The following is a 19,134-nucleotide window of genomic DNA, read 5'->3' as shown; positions in this document are numbered from 1 at the left end:
TTGTAATCCCAGCACCGAGGAGCTGGAGGCAGGAGGCTTGCTGGGACTCCCTGGCTAGCTGCCTAGTCTTGTCAGCGAGCTGCAGGCTATATCAGACTCTCAAAAACCAAGATGGCGGGCAGGTCAGCCAGCAGGATGGTTCTGTGAATGTCTTAGGATGTCTGTTGCTTCGAGAAAATGTTGACCAAAAGCAACTTGGAGAAGAAAGGGTATGCTTCGTCTCACACTTCCAGGTCACAGACCATCAGTGAGGGAAGGAACGGGGCAGGAACCTGGAGGCAGGAGCTGTAGCGGGGACATTGGAGGAATGCTGATGATTGGCTTGCTCTCACAGCTCACTCAGCTTGTTTTTTTTTTTTTATATAACTCGGGATCACTTGTCCAGGGGTGGCACCACCCACAGTGAGCTGTGCCCTCCCACATCAATCATTAACCAAGAAAAAAATGCCCCACAGACTTGTCTTGAGACCAGCCTGTCGGTGGCCATTGGTCAGCTGAGGCTCCTTCATCCCAGGCGACTCCACTTTGTGTCAAGATGGAAAACAAACAAACAAAAACAAAACCTATCACAGGTTACTTCTCAGTTGTTTATCCCAAATAAGCCGTGGGACGCTCTGCTGCATTGTGGGACACTGCTCCATATGGTCTTTTCAGAGATCCAGGCTTCAGGCCGACCGCAGCTCTACCATGCTGTAGTGACACCATCAGACTGTGAGTCCTTGCTTTTGCCCTAACTGTAGAGGACAAGAAAGCTGGAGGCTGGTTTCATTGGTTGGAGTCAGTCATGTGATCTTGACTAATCTGCAGTGGGAGGGCATTGTTGTCTAGGCCACGTGTGGTACATTGATGGCTTTGTTTATTTGTTTGTTTACTTTTGATTTCCTGAGACAGGGTTTCTCTGTGTAGCCTTGGCTGTCCTAGAACTCACTCTAGAGACCCGGCTGGCCTTGAACTCAGAGTTTTGCCTGCCTCTGCCTCCCAAGTGCTGGGATTACAGGTACGCACCACCACTGCCCAGCCAATGATTGCTTTAAATAGTTACATATAAGAGCCCATTGCAGAATGGGAAAGACAGACTGATAATGCAGTCTACTTTCTAGTCTGAACAGTAAAAGCTTACAGTATTATTTCTGTAAACAAATGAATCGATGTATGAGTAAATGAACAGGAGTGTGCAGAGGCCTTGAAGCTAAAAATGGGCTGCCCATAAACATTCATGGGCTTCTGATAGAGAATGCTAGGTCTCACAGGTAAAAAGATGAATAAAACATGGATCTCTCCATGGGGCTTGCTTCCAGGGTGCAGCAGCAGGAACAGAAAAAAAAAAAAAAAAAAAAAAAAAAGGCAGGGCAGGACAGCCCAGTGACAGGCTTGCTCTCTAGCAGACCAGGGAGCAAGGGGAAACTCTATGGAGGCTCCACCTCAGAAAGGTGTACAGGCTAGTTTGAGTGAGAATGGGAGGATGGGCCCCATAGGTTCATATGTTTGAATTCTTGGTCCTCAGTTGGAAGAACTGTTTGGGAAGGATTAGGAGGTGTGGCCTTATTGGAGGAGTTGTCTACTGTGTGCCAGCTGTGAGGTCTTTAAGAGCACACACCATTCCCTGTTAGCTTTCTCTGTCTGTCTCATGATTACATCTCAAAATGTGAGTTCTTAGCTACTCCTCCAAGTCCATGCCCACCTGCCTGCTGTCACAGTTCCTGCCATGATGGTCATGGACTCACCCTCTGAAAACGGTAAGCCCCCTAAATTTTTCTTCTAGAAGTTGCCTTGGCCATGGTGTCTTATCACAGCGGTAGAAAGGTAACCGAGGAAGGCATGCAGGATGGGCATGCAGGGTCAGTAGGATTTGACAGAGTCGATGAGAGGTGGGGAAAGTTGGTCAGGAAGCCTGGGTCCAGGAAGAAGGAACGGTATGTGGACAGGTTGGAAGGCAAGGAGAGGCGTGCCCTTCAATCGTCACCTCTGTTAGTCCCTAAAGGATTGTGACATCCCCAAAGCTCCTGGTTCCCCGCAGAGGCTGCAGGAGGCTGGCTGACAGCAGAGCTCAATCCCTCTTCAGGGCTTGCCTCAGAGAAGAACACTTTCTGGCTAGGGTCTGTCTGCATCCAAGGTGCACCCAGAAGACTGATGGGATGCAACGTCTAGACTGCTGAACCAGCCCTAGTGCTCCAGGGAGGACCAGCCGAGCCTCTCCTGGGCTCCTGGGGTCCACCAGAGCCCATCTCTTCTCTCTGCCTAACCCGATTCTCTTTGTACCCAGAGAAGTGTGCACAGTGCAAATGCAACACACCCCCTCCCCTGCCCATGTCCAACCAGTCAGAAGTTTAAGTGACTAGTGACTCCAAGGGACCCTCTCTCTGGGAGTATCTATACACCAGTAATAACAATAACGTTTCTGGAGAAATTTCTGTGTGCCTGACTTGGCTCTTTGCCTGTATGGCCTTACTTAATGAAGACTAAAATTTATGCCAAAGAAATCAGCTTCTTTTGTTGTTGTTTTTCTTGTATGTATATATATATATATATGTTCCTCTGAACTGTGCCACTGTGCCTGGTTTTGGCTTGTGTTTCCATATATATATATGTTTATATATGTAGTAGAATATTAATTTAAGGTGTGTTACTTTTGTTTATGTTGCATTTGTTTAACTCTGTGAAGCTGTGTTACTGTGCCTGTCTGAAACACCTGATGGTCTAATGAAGAACTGAACGGCCAGTAGCAAGGCAGGAGAAAGGATAGGCGGGGCTGGCAGGCAGAGAGAATGTATAGAGAAGAAGAAGTAGCCAGAGAAGGAGGAGGACTCCAGGGGCCAGCCACCCAGCTACACAACCAGCAAGCCACAGAGTAAGAGTAAGATTTACGGAAGTAAGAGAATGGGGAAAAGCCCAGAGGCAAAAGGTAGATAAGTTAAGAAAATCTGGCTAGAAACTGAGCCAAGCTAAGGCCGGGTATTCATAATTAAGAATAAGCCTCCGTGTGTGATTTTTTTTGGGAGCTGGGTGGTAGGCCCCCCCGAAAAGAGTAAAATACCAATAACAACGTATATATATTTTATGTATTTTGTGTGTGTGTGAGTGTGTGTGTATATGCATGTTCCATGGGGTGCTTGTGGATGTTAGAGGAATCAGTCTTCTCCTACCACATGGGTCCTGGGGATGGAACTCAGTCAGATTTGATGGCAAATGCCTTTACACACTGTGCTGGCCAGTTACTGCCTCTGTTTCCCGAGTGCTGAGATTAAAGGTGAGCACCACGCAGGCAGTGGAGACACACACCTTTAATCTCTGTGAGTTTGAGGCCAGCCTGGTCTACAGAGCAAGATCCAGGACAGCCAGGACTATTACACAGAGAAACTCTGTCTCAACAACAACAACAACAACAACAGTGAGCAGCACTCCCCCGGCCCTCACCATGTCCGTTTGTCTCCTTGTTTGTTGTGGTGTGAGGATCAAACCCACACCAATGGGCTCTAATGTGGTTTCTTAGGTAGAAACACATAATTTAAATGTGGCTCAGTCATTTTTGTTTCTAAAATATCTAATTATAGACTGAAGATGTAGCTCAGTCAATAGAGTTTGTCTAGCACATACAAAGCCCTGGGATCCATGCCAACACTGTATAAACTGGGTGTGGTGGCACACACCTGTCATCCCAGCACCAGGAGGCAGAGGCAGGAGGTTCAGAAGTTCAAGGTTTTGGGGCAAAAGAGATTGCTTAGCAGTTAGGATTATAAGCGGTGGTCTTGCAGAGGACCTGAATCTAGTTCTCAGAATCCTTGTTGGGTAGCTTACAACCACCTGTAACTCAAGATCCAGGGGATCTGATGCCCCCTTCTGGACTCTTCAGGCACCTGCACTCACATGCACAAGCCTCACACACATACACACATAATTAAAAACTCAATCTTTAGGAGAAAGAAAGAAAGAAATTTAAAGTCATCCTTAGTTACATATTGCATTGGAAGCCACCCTGAGCTACATGAGATCCCGTTTCAACAGAACAAAGAGCCCTCAAGACACCCTCCATCAAGACCAACTTTCTGATGACCCCCAAGGAGAGGACTTAGCATTCTTTACTGTTTTTCTTCCCTAACAAATTCTTCTAAAGCCCTTCCCAAGACAAGCCCCAGCACACACCGTCAAAGTGCTAAGGATTTGGGGTTCGGAGCCTCTGACTGCGCACTGGGCAATGGCCTCAGAAGTTCCAGACCACTGCCTGCCTTCCACCAGGACAGGTGCTGCAGAAGACAGGGAAAGCTTTGGCTGGAGTGACTCAGGCAGGGTCAGGGCATGTCCATGTCTCTGCTGTGGCTCCACCCCTTCCTCCCCCTTCTATCAGCTGCTCATCTTCGTCTTTGCCCTAAGGTGGCTCTGGGGTCATACTGGCACCCGACCACCCTGAAATGCTGCAGCAGCTACTCTAAGCCCCAGTGACAGTGGCCCCACTATGGCTGTGGAGCCAGGAGTGGTGTGGTGTCCTCTGTCCATCTTCTGTGGCTTCTTAGAGACCTGCACTTGTGGGGGGCGGGGGACCAGCTGCTGGGTCTCCTGGAAACATCCAAGCGGCTTAGGACAGGGCTGAGGAAGAGCTGGCAGCAGGTGTGTGGGGCATGGAGTGGAGCCGGTGAAGCAGACCGAGAAATATGAAAAGGGCTTGCTTGGTGGCACGCATCCATAATCCCAGGCAGGAAGATCACGACTTTGAGGCCAGCCTAGGCTACATAAGATCCTGTCTAAAATGAAGAACCAGGTGTGGAAACACACACCTGAAATCCTGACATTCAGGAGGGAGAGGCAGGAGGATTGTCGTCACAAGTTTGAGGCCAGCTCGTTCTACAACCAGAGATCAACAGGAACCAAAATAGAACAAAGTCAGTTACTTCACTAAGGTAAAAAATGTGACGAAGGGGGAGATTATTTCTCACACACTCATGAATCCAGGAAAGATGCTCGAGGTAGTGGGTGACTTTCATGTGGTGATTCGGGGGTCCAGGCCCTTCCCATCCGATAGCTTCCCTCCTGAGGACCTGGAGGTCTCTTCCTGGGCTGGAGGGAGGAGAAGATTTCTAAAGAGCATGTCACCCGGCCCAGGAGGACTCGAATTGCTTCCCCTACACCAGCCTCTAGATGAGAGGCTGACTGATGGTCCCCTACAGCGACTGCACAGGTCCCTGGCTGGGGACACATTTGATTCGGCACCTTCCCGGACAACAAATGACTTGCTTCTTGCAAAGAGTCTGAAAGAATCAGCTGCCTGACCGCAGTGTACGAGCAGGTGGGATGTCCTCCTGCCCCATCTTCCTAGCCTCTTCCTGCTGAGTCACCAGACCTGAGAGAGCATTAGAACATTGCGGAGGTGCCTATGAAATGGATTCTTTCTTATGCGGATCTTCCAGCTCCACAAGAAATGAAACCATGAGGTCCACACAGGGACAGAGAAACAGTGTACACTGTCTCCTCGCAGCAGGACCCCACTTCCTCCTTCTGGTAGACAGCTTTCAAAAGAAAACAAAAAAAAAGCATCAAAGCGTAAGGAGTCACTGGGCCACATGCAGGAAGTCCCTTATTTGGCAAATCCTCCTGGAATCCCCCGGGGGGCCTAGGAGACAGCTCGCTAAGAAGCCCCTGGCATTTCTTATAGGGGTGCATTGTGTTCAGCCTAGATCTGGAAGGGTGGGGGCTCACTCTCCGAGACTCAAGAAAAGTCCAGTTTTCCTCTCTAACTTTCAACAGGCTGGAAATGGCTCCACCAGCCATCCTCTCTCCTAACCCAGGGTTTCTGAACAGAGAGGAAGCAGGTGGAAAGGGCCTGCCTTTGGGGAAATGCTCAAATTGTCAGGCCTGGTGGTAGAGACCTACAGCATCAGCTACCTGGCCATCTGAGGCAGGAGGATGGAAGTTTCAAGGCCTGGAGAGTGAAGTCAGGGTCAACCTGGACAGCTAAGTGAAACCTCAAAGTAAAGAGCAAAATCAAAGAATCGGAGGCTGCAGCCCAGGGCTCCAGCACTTGCCTGGCATGCCAAGGCTCAGGTTCAATGCCTTTGTACTGAAGCAAAGAAAAAGGACCAAACAAAACAAAAACCAAAGGGTTAGAAAAACAGCTGCTGTCCTCCCTCCTCCCCCCTCTCTGCCCCCCCTCACTCTGCTCTCCCCCTCTCTGCTCCCCCTCTCTGCCCCCTCACTCTGCTCTCCCCCTCTCTGCTCCCCTTCTCTCTCTGCTCTCCCTCTCTCTCTGTCTCTCTGTCTCTCTCTCTCTGCTCTCCCTCTCTCTCTGCTCTCCCTCTCTCTCTCTCTGCTCTCTCTCTCTCTGCTCTCTCTCTCTCTGCTCTCTCTCTCTGCTCTCTCTCTCTCTCTGCTCTCCCTCTCTCTCTGCTCTCCCTTTCTCTCTGCTCTCCCTTTCTCTCTGCTCTCTCTCTCTCTCTGCTCACCCCCCCTCTGCTCTCCCCATCTCTGCTCTCCCCCCTCTCTGTTCTCCCCCCTCTCCCTCCTCTCCCTCTCCCTCTCCCTCTCCCTCTCTCTCTCTCTCTGCTCACCCCCCCTCCCCTCTCCCTCCTCCCTCTCTCCCTCCTCTCTCTCTCTCTCTCTCTCTCTCTCTCTCTCTCTCTCTCTCTCTCTCTCCTCTGCTCCTGCTTCACTCAGGGCCATGTGCGGTCTTCTACTCTCTCTCTGCTCTGGACTCTTCAGATGTCTCTGGCTGTTCTCTCATAGCCACAATAAAAACCTTCCCCTTAACCACACATGAAGCAGCCATGTTGTAGTCTATACATCACCAAGCCCGAGGACCTGAGTTGGATTCCCAGAACCTGCATGCAGGAGAGAAATGCCTCCTGAAAGCTGTTCTCTGACCTCCACATGAGAACCTGGCATGTGTGTGCCCACATATACACACATGCACACGACAAAATAAATACATGAAATTTTCTTAAAAATACAAGAAAAACTCAGGTCCTATGTACACAGAGACCCTCCAGAAGAAAAGAATACAAACTGGGACAAGTGGGTCCCCTGGAGAGAGGAGGTAGTCTCCTGTACTGCCCACCCCCAAAACCCCAGGACTTCACACAGGAAGCACCAGACATACATGCAGGCAGAACACCTATACAAATAAAAGTAAATAAATATTTTAAAAGACTATCATTTTATTGTTAGTGTTTAAAACCGAATTGTTTCTTGTGTGTAGACCTGTACTGGTGCACGGGCACATTAGCAGAGGTCAGGGGACAGTCAGTGGTCAGCTGTTTCCTTTCTGAGGACCAGACTGCAGCTCTCAGGCTTGGCATCAAGCTCCTTAACCCACAGAGCCCTCTCACGGGCCCTTAATGTCTTTTCATATAATAACTGACATCATGAAAAACTATACTCCATGGCCCGAGGTGATGGTGCAAGCCTATAGTCCCAGCACTTGGGTGATGGAGGCAGGAAGGTCACAAGTTCAAGGGCATCCTTCTCTGCACAGCAAGTTTGAGGCCAGCCTGGGCTGCCTGAGACCTTGTCTCAAGAAACCAGAAAATGTAAAATCCGATTGGGTGAAGATGGCTAGCACCAGGAACAGGAGACCTGAACCCGGTCTCCCGCTGATTCCAAGCCCCACTCTTCACCCTCAATGCCTGCTTTAATCCCGCAGAGCAGAGCCCCCTAGCTGGCCTCCAGAAGTTCTTCTAGGACTCGCCCACCTTCGGGGGGGGGGGGGGGGGGAGGGACTCAGAATAGAGGCCGTGGCTGCCGGGGGGGGGGGGGGGGGGGGGGGGGGGAGGGGGAGGTGGTGACTTGGGCAGGAGGCAGGCTTGGCTCCCCTTCCCGGGCAGTCTGACCCACACCCCCCACGCCCAGGACTGCGTTGCCTCAGCGCCACAGCTCCCGGGCCTTGCCCGGGCTTGCCTCCGCTTGCATCATCCCCCAGCCTTGCCAGGGGTGCAGGAGTGAGCCACCCACTCATCGCTGGAAAAACCAGCTAATTATATCACCAGAGACCCAAGGCAGGAACCTGTGGACAGCTTCAGCGGGCCCCGCCTGCTCCCACTTGCTGTCCACGGGTGTTCCTGGTTTTTTTTTTTTTTTTTTTCCTCTCAAAATGACAACAATAACAACCGCCCTGGGGAGTGGTGGTATTGCCTGCTGTCCCAGCACTCAGGGAATTTAGGCAGGAGGATCAGGGTCCTGGGCCATCCTCGGCCACATAGGAAGTTCGGGACTATGTGAGACCCTGTGAAAAACAAAACCAGAACCAAGAGTTGGGGATGTAGCTCAGTCGGCAGAGCGCTTAAATAGCATGCAGGAAACCCTGGGTTCTATCCTCAGCACCACAAAAAGCAGGCGTGGTGGATAATGCCGCCGAACTCCAGGGATGGGGCCTGGAAGACCAGACATTCAAGGTTGTTATCATCAGCCACGTAGTTTTGGCCCTTGGTCTGGGTTCGGGAGACCCTATGTCAGAAAACGAAACCCAGCAATACCAATAACCACATAAAACAAATCAAAAACAAGTTGCTCTGGGGCTGTGTGGATTGCTGCAGAAGGAAGAGCCCCCCCCCCTGCTTCCAGGTTTCAGGAAACCCAAACCAAGAGCTTGACGATGCCCCCCCACCCCACCCCCACACACACCCCCACCCCCATCAGCGCTGTTACCCTGAGCTGCTCCGGGCCGGGACACACCGGAGTCAGCAGGCTTGGGAAGACAAATACCGCTTTGACAAACCCAGTGGCTGCAGCTCCCTCATTTCTTTTTCCAAATATCTTTAAAATTCTATTTGTAGTATAGTCCAAAGTGCAGTTTCATTTCTCCTTAATTTCCTGTATTTATTTTGCCGAGTCCATAACACGTTCCCAGGAGCCACAGTCAAAAAGATGAAAAAGGATGTTGGTGAACAGTCTTTCTGGACCCCAGACAGACCCCAGTCTTTTCCTCCAGCCACCATTTCCTTCCCAGAGGTGGTGGCTGCGTGGCCTGGGTCTCCATCCAGAGACAGCCTCCAGCTGAAACCCTTGTCCGGCAGGTGGCTGGCAGAACCCAGAACTCTCCCGTGATGGATGATGTATCACAGACTTGTTGTTATTTATTTATTTCTTCATTAGGCCAGCGGGTGTGAAGGTCAGAGGTCAGCTGGCCAGCATCGGTTCTCTCCCCCACCATGTGGGCTCCAGGGGTCGAACTCAGGTACTCAGGCTTGGCAGCAAACACCTTTACTTGCTAAGCCATCTTGCTGGTCCCCACAAAAACTATTTTTGGAAATCGTTATTTCAGGAGGGAGTGGTTGCACCCAGCCCTGGGAACTGAGGTGGCAACTTGCAAGTTCAAGGCCACCTTAGGCCACATAGCGGGAGCCCTGATTCCAAAGAGGGGAAATCCAAGCAAAAACAAACAACAAAAACTGGGGTGGTGGTGGCTGGAGAGACAGCTGAGGAGTTCAGAGCACTGGTTGCTCTTACAGAAGACCAGGGTTGGATTCCTAACCCACATGGCAGCTTACAATCATCTATTAACTCCAGTAGCAGGGGATCCAAGCCTTCCCTCCTCCGGCCTCCACAAGGCCACATACATACATGTATGCAAACACTCATACACCTAAAATAAAAATAAATAAACCTGCCAGGCAGAGGAGGCACAGGCTTTTAATCCCAACACTCAGGAGGCAGGTGGATCTCTGTGAGTTTGAGGCCAGCCTGGTCTACAGGGTGAGTTCCAGAACAGCCAGGGCTACACAGAGAAACCCTGTCTCAAAACAAACAAATAAATAATTTAAACAAACAAACAATAACAAAAAACCACTTAGAAATCCATCGTATAAGATATAGAGGCAAGAGGATCAGAAATTTGCGGTCAGTCTTGGCCATACAGTGAGTTTGAGGCTAGCCCATACGAGATGCTATCTCAAAAAAAAGAAAAGAAAAAGAAAAAAAAAAGAAAGGAAAACAACATGCATTCCTGTTACTCTATATGTCAGAGTTTCCTGAGAGACAGAATCAAAAGAAGAAACGATGGAGAGAGACCCAAGACTGGTCTATTTTGAGAACCAGCCTCTTGATTGTGGCCTGGCAAGTCCGTAATTTTCAGGGCAGGCTGGCGGTGCTGTGCTCTTGGCTCCGAAGGCGCCTGAGAGCCGACTTCCTTCCTCTCCTGGCAATCGTCATCTTTTTTCTCTTTCGGTCGTTTTTCTCCGTGGCCTTTGAGAGACCGGGCACAGGCCACGCGTGGTGGAGGGGAACCAGTCAGTTGCGGTGTGAACAGGCGGTGTGACCCCTGGGCTCGTGTGTTGACCGCATGGTCCCAAACTGGCGGAGCTATTTGAGGGAGCAGGGTCTGGCTAGAGGGAGTGGGTAACTGGAGGCTGGTCCTGGAAGGTCGCCCTGGTTGCATATCTCCCTTGCGCTCAACTTCCCATGAGATGATGAACCATGCTCCCTGTGGGCCATGATGCTCCACACAAACACATGGGGCGCCCGGCTGATTGCGGATTCAACCCTCTAAATCCCTGAACCAAGGTAAATCTATTCCTCCTTTGTGTCTGTCAAGTGTTGGTCACCTCAACGATAAAAATGACTCTCATCAAAGCTTCCTATTAGTCAGTGACCGAAAAATACCTTCCCAGCAATGTTTATGTCAACTGCTGCCTAAACAGCTGAGCACCAACGCTCAGCCGAATTAATATTTCCTTCAGTCTCGAGCATTCCTCCAGGGTGAAGGTGGGAGTCTCCATCCCTGGAGTTAACTGGAGCAGGGTGAAAGGCTGTGCCAAAGAGAATCTCCTCGAGGAGCCGGGCGGTGGTGGCGTGCCTTTAATCTCAGCACTCGGGAGGCAGAGCCAGGCGGATCTCTGTGAGTTCGAGGCCAGCCTGGGCTACCAAGTGAGTTCCAGGAAAGGCTCCAAAACCACACAGAGAAACCCTGTCTCAAAAGAAAAAAGAAAAGAAAGGAAAGAAAATCCCCTGGAGGAAGTAGGGAGTGGCCAATTCACTGTGAGGTTCACAGCCTCGGAACACCCCCTGAGCCCCAAGTGGTGACCCATGTCTGAGGTAGGAGGATAAGGAGTTGGGGGACAGCCTGAACTCCACAGTGAGACCTTGTTTCAAAACAACAAAATAAGGCTGGCGAGATGGCTCAGTTTAACCCCAGGGTGAAAGGGGAAGATCCCCAAAAGTTACCCTTGACATGTGCCCTCACCGTAAGCACCCCAATAAACAAATAACATGTCATAAAAAGTTAAGAGACAAACTATTTGGTCCACCCCCAGCTTTATGTGCATTTTGGGGCTCTGAATCTCGTCCTCACGATTGCACAGCGTGGCTTAACAACCACTAGTTAAAGAGCTTTAACCAATGAACCCTCTTCCCAGCCTGGGCCTTGGTTGAGAACTGAAAAGGGGCAGGTGAGATGCTCAGCCCGTAAAGGTGCCTGTTTCAGAGTCTGAAGACGCGAGTTTAATCCCTCCTACCCACACGGTGGAGGGAGAGAATCGACTCCACAAGAAGCCATTTGACCCTCCCACTCACACTGGGGCCCACAAATTCATGCACATGCGCACACACACACACACACACACACACACACACACGTGCACACACACACTAAATTAAAAAAATAATGTAATAAAAACACACAGAAACACTGTCTCCAAAAAAATTTTTTTTAAATAAATAAATGCAATAAAATTTGAAAGACTATTAAAACCTGAGCTGGACTTGGGAGGCAGAGGCAGGTGGATATCTGTGAGTTCAAGGCCAATCTGGTCTACAGAGCCAATTCCAGGACAGCCAGGGCTACACAGAGAAATTCTGTCTCAAAAAAACAAAAACAAAAAATTAATTTTAAGAAAAGAAAAGAAAAGAAAAAGGAAAAGAAAGCAAGCCCAGCCATTGCCCTCCCAGTATCCCCATGTTCCCTCAGGCACCCACACACTGACTCTACACAGGGTGCTCTGTGGCTCCTCACTCCCACTTCCCATCTCCCCAACATCAAAATAACGATGATAATAATAATTAGTACTCAAGTGGTTCACACTTGCTGAGCACTTTCCATTCACAAGGCTCTGTTCTAAGTATCCACAGTCACTTGGTTAATGTTCCCCCTTACTCATCCCATGAAGGAGGTACCGTGACTTTCATCCCCATTTTACAGATTAGGAAATTGAGGTAGAGATAAAGATGAAGTTATTTCCCAAGACAGACAGAGACTGAACAAGGATTTGAACCCAGACTGGCTGGCTCCAGCAACCGAGCTCTTAACCACTAATGACAGCCTCAGCTGATGCTCAGGCTGCGATTACCCTGCTCCAGCTGTGCCTGGGAGCGCTGGCACATGCGCAGCAGCTCAGGTGAGCTTTACAAGTGCGGGCGGTCATTGCCCTTTACAAATGAGACAGCCAAGACCCAGGAGGGCCAAGTCACACAGCCACAGGTGACAAATCTGAACCCAAACAACGTTTCTCTAGAGCATGTGATCTTTGCACCGAACTGCAGGCCTGTGGGATAGTGAGTTATTAGAAACATCTTGAGTGTGAGAACCTTGGCTTGTGTTTCTCCACATCTTATGTTGTGCCTGAAGTGGAGAATTTGACAAGGACTCAGTTACTAGCCAATGAGCCCTCTTCTAAATATTTTTATGACATTTAATGATATTCCGTACGCAGTTCAGATGGTACACTGCCTGCCTAGCTTTCACCCAGGATCTCAAAAGCTGGATGTGATGGTGCATGCCTCTAATCCTAGCACTCTGGAAGTGGAGGCAGGAGGATTAGAAGTTCAAGGTCATCCTTGGCTACAAAGTGAGTTCCAGGCTGGTCTGAGAGCATCATGGGACCCTGTCTCAAAAACACAATAAAATAAAATCATAATGCAGGAGAGTGTGGGGAACCCTGGCATGTGCATTCTACACCTAGCTCTGGGGAAAGAAATCATGTTCCGTGTTCATTGTAGAAAGTACAGGAAGGTTCCAGAAGAAAGGCAAGTCGCCCTGGAGACCGCAGAGGACAACAGCAGCCTCTGCTCTTTCCAGCCAGTGTCACATGGCAGGCCTTTGACTCCTTGTACTTTGTGTAGCCTTTTTTCTCCTGTGTCTATAAGTCATATTTTCTACTGCATGCTCGGACTTTCTGGTGTTGCCCATGACCTAAACTGACCCTATAAATGGTTCCCTCCCAGACATAGACCCTTACTGTCACCCAAAACCATTCATCCTTTACAGTCCACCCTCTGCTATCGCCTGGCATCTTTGGACAGGCCATGCCAGCCCCTCTGTATTCCTTCTCCTACCCCAGGTGTCCCTCTGCTTCTGCCAAGAGTCTGTCCCATCCCTCTCGGCATTCACGATCCATGTCCCTGTCTCCAAGTCAGTCTGTGCCCCTCTCCAGACTGCACTCTATTCCCACAGGACGAGCTTGGGATGGCTCCAATACCATCAGCATGCTGGTTTTCCTCAACGTCTGTGCAAATGCTTGAGGGATAGTGATATAATGTCAGGAGGAGGCTGGAGGCTGTGGCGTGGGAGCTCCTCCCACTGACGCAGGTGCATTTCGAGCAGGGACCTTTCCGGCTTCGGCTTCGTGATGCTTTTTACCTAAAAGAACACTCTCCTGGTGTAATTTCAGGCTAGCAGGCAGGGCCCCAGAGAGCTATTTTAGTAAAAGGAACTCTTTTGATGTGCCCTAAACAGCTCCAGGGAGCTAATCCCGCCCGAGGGTGGGGCAGCCTGGGCGCCTGGGCCCATTAGGACGGAATGAAAGGCTTTTTGAAGGTGGTGACTGAAGACAGGTGGTCTTTTGGTTCCAGCCACAGCGTCTCAGTCAGAATGGGAGAGCATGGGGTGAAGGAGCTATTCAGACAGGCTGCCAGATGAGGAAGTCTGGGTGGAGGGACTCAGGACTCAGGGACTTGCTTCTCTGCCTGTCATAGTTAAAGCCGATGCTAGCCACCTCACAGGGTTTTGTGGAGGATCAGGTGAACCTCCAAGGCAGGCAGGTCCTGTGGCTTTCTGTTTTCTTTTGGACAGCACCTCCCTGTCTGTAAGCCCTGGCTCCCCTCTAGTCAAAGGGGATAAAAGGGCCAGTGGCTTGACACCCTGTGTCCCCTGAGCCACTGGGACCCCCAACCCTATCCCCGCCCCCCGAAAGCAGCTCAAATTCTTTCACAGGGATCCAGCCACGTGCCCATGTCAGCAATGTGGCAGGTGAAAACTAATTGTCCCAGATTACTGGGGATTGAAAGATTTTCTGGAGTTCAGGAGTTGAGTTCCAGCACTAGAATGTTCCAGCCCCAGGCACACAGACATGGCTGTTGGTGCTAGGCGGGCCCAGTGGCAGGTCAGGCACGGGTGTGGTGTCATTGGGTATGGTGTATATATGTTCATGTGTTGGGGTGCCGTTTGGGTGTGATTAGAGGTGTCTGTGCACAGCAGGTTTGCTGGTGTCTGTTGGATGTTTGTCGCCCTGTGTGGGAAGACAAGATGTGTTCGTGAGCTGCATATGGAGGGTTGGGTGTGTGCATGAGTAATGCTGTCAGCTTTTGGAAATACGCAGGGTTTGGGGTTTTCCCAACAGGGAAATAATGCATTATTTATATACCAACAGGTGTATAATGCATGTAGATTTTCATTTTGGTGGTATGCACAATGTACAATTCACTTATGTGAAAATATGACAGTTTGCATGCTATGTACGAGTGTGAGCAGAGCCTGGTGCACAGTGAGCCGTGAGGTCTCTGGCAAAAGCGTGAGCTGCGTTTTCCACGTGAGCGTGATGCACTGACGCGTGTGTGGTGCTTGGTGTAGTGGTGGGTGTAGATCGGTCACTGGCTGTGGTATGAGTTCTCTGCTGGTGTGGGAGCTGAGACCCGTAGCTGGTGGACACTTGCATTCGGTCAGTGCTTGGCGCATGCTCTGTGCAGCGGCCCGTGGCCTTCGTTGGGGATGGAAGCATGGGGCATGTGATTCATGATCCCAAAGCAGAGAGGAGTGTTGAGTGTGCAGATGCTAGTGTGTCTGGCCGGGGTGGGGGATGGGGTGTGTGGTGTCCGTGTGTGATGTCACACATCCTGATGATAGGATGCAAGGGGCATGTAGGAAAAAGTACTGGGGCACCGAGTGAGTCCGCTGCAAGCGGGAGGGGCGGGGCGCTCAGGAGGCTGGCCACGCCCACCACAGGCTGCCGGGAGGCTCTGGGGATGGGGCACCTGAGAGGGTATCACCTCTCCTGCTGGTGCTGGCTGGTTATATTGTTCTGTTTAATCATGGATCATTTTGATCGAGCCACTGAGTAGCCGAGAAGTTCTCTCTCATAGCCCAGGAGGCTCCCAAATGCCCATCTGGACCCAGATGCCCACGGGAAGATGACTACTTGGATTCCCGGACACTTACCTAGAGATGCCTACTGGGTTCCCAATGCCCACACTGGCAGCAGGCATGTTTAAAGGAAAGTATCTCAGAAATATCAAGTCTAAGAGACCCCAAATCTGTCCAAAGTATAGGGTCCCCCACTAGAGGCCTTTCTGCATTTCCGGCCCATCAGGGAAAAAGAATTGAGGTTTATACTGCTGCAAAACTCGGGGCTGGAGGAAAGGGAAATTCCATGAGGCTGTTGGGATGGGACACGTCCCAGAAGCTGTGAGGTACAATAAATCAGTGGTTCTCAACCTTCCTAATGCTGCGACCCCTTAATACAGAGAGTCATGTCGTGGTGACCGCCCCCCACCCTCAGCCGTACTGTTATTTTCATTGTTACTTCATAACTGTAATTTTGCTGCTCTTATGAATCATAATGCAAATATCTGCCATGCAGGATATCTGATAGGCCACCCCCGGGAAAGAGTTGTTCAACCTCCAAAGGGGTCATGACCCCCAGGTTAATGAACCCCCGAATAGCCGGGCGGTGGTGGCGGCGCACGCCTTTAATCCCAGCACTCGGGAGGCAGAGCCAGGTGGATCTCTGTGAGTTCGAGGCCAGCCTGGGCTACCAAGTGAGTTCTAGGAAAGGCGCAAAGCTACACAGAGAAACCCTGTCTCGAAACCGCCCCCCCCAAAAAAAAAACCAAACAAACAAAAAAGAACCCCCGAATAAAATGGACAATGTATTTATTACTTTGCTTGCTGCTGTGATAAGATCTCTGACACGGGCAACTGGAAGGGGAAAGGGGTTATGTTGCCTCCATTTGAGCTGTCAGCCCTCCATGGCAGCCGGAGGGAGCCTGAGGCAGCCGGCCACAGGGTTTACAGTCAGGAAGCAGAGAGAAAGGAAGTCAATGCTCGCTTTCTCCTTTTGTTCAGTCCCTGACCCCAGCCCATGGATGGTACAGTCCGCATCAGGGTGGGTCTTCCCACATCAGTTAACTTATACTCGAGCCCCTCAAGTTGACCATCAAGATTAACCATGAAATGCCTAATTGCCAACCTTAGAGTTAACATCCATCCAGTAAAGGAGTCTTTGAATTCTAAGTGCTCATCCTCCACCTCTGTGCCTGTGGGCAGCTACCCCTCCCCTCCCTCTCCTCACCCTTCACCCACTTCCAGCGTTGGGTCACGTGTATGTGACCACTTCAGTGCGACCAGTTGAAACTTCCTTGGTGTGGATCAAACCTGGCCAAATACTGGCGAGTTCACCTATTCCACCTGATGCGGTTTTCAAAGCTCTTTTGTGATTTAGGGAATGCAGGGCAGACCCCCAAGATGGCTCAGTGGGTGGAGGCGCTTGCTGCCGAGCCTGAAGACCTGAGTTCTATCCCCGGATGGACATGGAAGAAGAACTCACTCCCACAAGTTGTCCTCTGACCTCCACACATGTACCGTGACATGTGCAAGCACATGCACTCCCACAATTAATAGATGTAATAAAAACTCTTCTAAAAAACAACATTGAAAGTCCATCCACAGGAGGATGGGGCCACCAACAAGTCCGAGGTGAAACCTCGGGCATGAATTATGGCAGTTCATAACTCAAGTTCACTTTAGTTAATATTCATTAAACATTTACCATATGCTAGGCCCTGTCTGAAGGACTTTATATATATGTTAACTTATTTGACCCCCACAATAACCTCCTGGGGTGGGAAGCATTCATAGCCTCATCCTTTTCGTTTTGGGACAGGGTCTCCTGTAGCCCAGGCTGGCCTCAAACTCAGTATGTATCCAAGGATGATCTTGGACTCCTGATCCCCCTACCTCCACCTCCCAAATTCTGGGATTACAGACGCACACTACCATCCTCAGCTTAATGTCTTCATTCTACCAATGGAGACACTAAGCGTTGGGGAGCCTGAATAGCTTGGTCATAATTGTGTGACTAGAAAGACTTCAACCCTGGCTTTGTCCCATGCTGGCTATCCCCAACTGTACCCCCAGCCTGCACTGTGGTGTGTAGGTGGGATGATAGTCCCAACCCCAGGTCTCTCCATGCCTTACAAAAATAAAGGTTCATTGTTGCTGGCAGCCTGTGTCTGGCAGTTGCTCAGCTCTGGGGCTGTCTGACATGGCTTGTTCTGGGGTCCAGGCTGAAGGAAAAGCCCCTCTCGTGGGCTTTTCCTAGAGAAAAGAGTGAGTCCAGGGCCATGTGAGGGGTCGGCAGCATCAGGGACTCCAGGAACATTCCGTTGGTGGGAGCTGGTCCGGTGGCTGTGCTTGACTCCGTGAGGGCTGAGTGGGTCCCCCTCCCCAGGAGAGTCACATGACCATCTGCTGAGTAGTGAATAGTTAGAAGCATTTAGGTTAGGTGCCCCAGGAGCGGACCCTGAGTCAAGGGTTTGTGGGTAAGTGATTTATTAAGGACATGTTCCTGGGAGAATCCAGGAAAGGAGAACAAGGGGAGCGGGACAGAGAAGGCAAAGCCAAGAAAGGTTATAATTTGTGGCAAAATCCTGAGCTCAGCCTGACTGGAGTGTAAATTATGCCTTAGTGTTTACCTCAACTCGAGGCTGGAGAGCTGGGCTTTCATATTCCCACAGGCGTCCATCACGGTCCCTTCCTGCCCGGGGCCTGTGGGGCAGCCTGCCACCCCAGAGCAACGCGGCAGGGCTGGAAGATGTGAGACTCCTGATGGAGCGCCACGCAGAAAGCAGGAGCCCAGGAGCCCGAACAAAGCACCCGAAACCCCTCTTTCTGTACCAACTGGTTCAGCATCAAAGGCATGACATAGTATTCTCCCACGGTTAATGCCCCATCTTTCACGCCAAGCCCAGAAGCCAGTGTTGGAGAAGCAGAGGGTCCGGCATGTGCTCCCCTTAGTGCACTGTCCACTGAGCTCACGTGCCCAACACTGGCTCTTTACCCAGAGAAAGACAGGAAACGGACGTGTTGGTGCGTGCCTGCAACCTCAGCACTTGGGAGGTGGAGGCAGGGGGACCAAAGAGTTCAAGGCCATCCTTGGCTGCACATGAAGTTTAAGGCTGGCCCCTGTGTCTCAAAATGAAAAAAGCCCGGGGAGAGGGAGGAGTGTCTAATGGAACAATAAACCGGGCCGGGGATCCATGATTAGCAGTAGAAATACAGACAGCTGGACCAGCAGGATGGGTGAAGGTGCTCGCCACCAAACCTGACAAGCGGTGTTTGATCCCGAGCTTGGACCCACCTGGTGGAAGGAGAGAAACAAGACCTCACAGTTGTCCTCTGGCCTCCACAAGCACTCAGCACACAGGCGTATGTGCACACACACAATAAAATGTAATTTTTATTTTATTTTTTTTTTTTAGTATTTTTAGATTTTTTTTTACATGTCTGAGTGTTTTGCCTGCTTGTAGGTAAGTTCACCACATGTATGTATGTTGCCCTTGGAGGGCATCATATCCTGAAACTGGGGAGTTATAAGTGGTTGAGGTACCACATGGGTACCAGGAGCTGAACCCAGGTGCTCTGCAAGAACAGCCAGGGCTCTCAACCTCAGGGCCATCTCTCCAGTCCCAGTGACAGCTTATTAAGAAAAGGAAAAGGCGCTCTCCAGGATGGAAGTTTGTAGAAGTAACCATCTTATTCAATAAGAGACACAGAACCAATGCAAAAATGAAAGCCAAGAGGTCAGAGCTAAGAGCTAAAAACCTTACCCTTCCTCTCGCGGTGGTCCTACCTCTCCGAAAGAGACCTACTTCCTGTGTCTCTGTCTTTATAAAGACTTTCTGTTCTGCCTTCTCATTGGTTGTAAACCCAACCACATGACCGCCTCG

The sequence above is a fragment of the Peromyscus eremicus genome, chromosome 16_21 (genome assembly GCF_949786415.1).
Source record: "Peromyscus eremicus chromosome 16_21, PerEre_H2_v1, whole genome shotgun sequence".
Classification (NCBI taxonomy): Eukaryota; Metazoa; Chordata; class Mammalia; order Rodentia; family Cricetidae; genus Peromyscus; species Peromyscus eremicus.
This window is presented reverse-complemented; position numbering follows the sequence as displayed.